Below are 2,500 nucleotides of genomic sequence, written 5' to 3'. Positions count from 1 at the left end.
GTCCCCGGGGCATGCTGGAGGTCAAGGGCCATGCTGGATATGCGGTGGAGGGTAACTGCAGGAGAAGGAAAGCTCATGGGGGATTAGAGCGGAGGAGTATGTGGGTCCTCGGGGCCTGCTGGAGGGCAAGGGCCATGCTGGATTTGTGGTGGAGGGTAACTGCGGGAGAAGGAAAGCTAGTGGGGGAGTAGAGCAGAGGAGTATGTTGGTCCCCGGGGCCTGCTGGAGGTCCAGGTCCCTGCCCGATGTGAGTAGCAGCAGGGCCAGCGCGCCCAGGAGCACATCTTTTTCGACCGTGAAGGAGACAGGAGGCCGACTCACTGCCTCGGCTAAATGGAGAGGGAATTTCAGAAGGGCCAGGGCAAAAGCATGGACCTTTTCAGCTGTAAGGGAGGCAAGAGCAAGGTGTGATGTAGGTCCCCGGGGCCTGCTGGAGGTCCAGGTCCATGCCCGATGTGAGTAGCAGCAGGGCCAGCGCGCCCAGGAGCACATCTTTTTCGACCGTAAAGGGAGACAGGAGGCCGACTCACTGCCTCGGCTAAATGGAGAGGGAATTTCAGAAGGGCCAGGGCACAAGCATGGACCTTTTTCAGCTGCAAGGGAGGGAAGAGCAATGTGCGATGTAGGTCCCCGGGGCCTGCTGGAGGTCCAGGTCCATGCCCGATGTGAGTAGCAGCAGGGCCAGCGCGCCCAGGAGCACATCTTTTTCGACCGTAAAGGAGAGAGGAGGCCGACTCTCTGCCTCGGCTAAATGGAGAGGGAATTTCAGCAGGGCCAGGGCACAGGCATGGACCTTTTTCAGCTGTAAGGGAGGCAAGAGCAAGGTGTGATGTAGGTCCCCGGGGCCTGCTGGAGGTCCAGGTCCATGCCCGATGTGAGTAGCAGCAGGGCCAGCGCGCCCAGGAGCACATCTTTTTCGACCGTAAAGGGAGACAGGAGGCCGACTCACTGCCTCGGCTAAATGGAGAGGGAATTTCAGCAGGGCCAGGGCACAGGCATGGACCTTTTTCAGCTGTAAGGGAGGCAAGAGCAAGGTGCGATGTAGGTCCCCGGGGCCTTTTGTCGTACCATAGGCACGAGTGGTGTGTGTGTGTGGCAAAGACTTTCTGCGCAGTGTCCCAGGGGCACGGGGAAAGGTTGTTGTACCATAGGCACGAGAAAAGTTGTCGTACCATAGGCACGAGAAAAGTTGTCGTACCATAGGCACGAGTGGTGTGTGTGTGTGTGGCAAAGTGCTACTGAGCGGTGTACCAGGGGCAGGGCGAAAAGTTGTTGTACCATAGGCACGAGAAAAGTTGTTGTACCATAGGCACGAGAAAAGCTGTCATACCAGGGGCACGGAGGAAAGTTGTTGTACCATAGGCACGAGAAAAGTTGTCGTACCATAGGCACGAGGAGAGTTTGTGTGGCAAAGTGCTACTGAGCGGTGTACCAGGGGCACGGCGAAAAGTTGTTGTACCATAGGCACGAGAAAAGTTGTCGTACCATAGGCACGAGAAAAGTTGTCGTACCATAGGTACGAGGAGTGTGCGTGTGTGGCAAAGTGCTACTGAGCGGTGTACCAGGGGCACGGCGAAAAGTTGTTGTACCATAGGCACGAGAAAAGTTGTTGTACCATAGGCACGAGAAAAGCTGTCATACCAGGGGCACGGAGGAAAGTTGTTGTACCATAGGCACGAGAAAAGTTGTCGTACCATAGGCACGAGAAAAGTTGTCGTACCATAGGCACGAGTGGTGTGTGTGTGTGGCAAAGTGCTACTGAGCGGTGTACCAGGGGCACGGCGAAAAGTTGTTGTACCATAGGCACGAGAAAAGTTGTTGTACCACAGGCACGAGAAAAGCTGTCATACCAGGGGCACGGAGGAAAGTTGTTGTACCATAGGCACGAGAAAAGTTGTCGTACCATAGGCACGAGGAGAGTTTGTGTGGCAAAGTGCTACTGAGCGGTGTACCAGGGGCACGGCGAAAAGTTGTTGTACCATAGGCACGAGAAAAGTTGTCGTACCATAGGCACGAGAAAAGTTGTCGTACCATAGGTACGAGGAGTGTGTGTGTGGCAAAGTGCTACTGAGCGGTGTACCAGGGGCACGGCGAAAAGTTGTTGTACCATAGGCACGAGAAAAGTTGTTGTACCATAGGCACGAGAAAAGCTGTCGTACCAGGGGCACGGAGGAAAGTTGTTGTACCATAGGCACGAGAAAAGTTGTCGTACCATAGGCACGAGGAGAGTTTGTGTGGCAAAGTGCTACTGAGCGGTGTACCAGGGGCACGGCGAAAAGTTGTTGTACCATAGGCACGAGAAAAGTTGTCGTACCATAGGCACGAGAAAAGTTGTCGTACCATAGGTACGAGGAGTGTGTGTGTGGCAAAGTGCTACTGAGCGGTGTACCAGGGGCACGGCGAAAAGTTGTTGTACCATAGGCACGAGAAAAGTTGTTGTACCATAGGCACGAGAAAAGCTGTCGTACCAGGGGCACGGAGGAAAGTTGTTGTACCATAG

The sequence above is a fragment of the Maylandia zebra genome, unplaced genomic scaffold, assembly GCF_041146795.1.
Source record: "Maylandia zebra isolate NMK-2024a unplaced genomic scaffold, Mzebra_GT3a scaffold34, whole genome shotgun sequence".
NCBI lineage: Eukaryota > Metazoa > Chordata > Actinopteri > Cichliformes > Cichlidae > Maylandia > Maylandia zebra.
Note: the sequence above shows the minus strand (reverse complement) of the source record.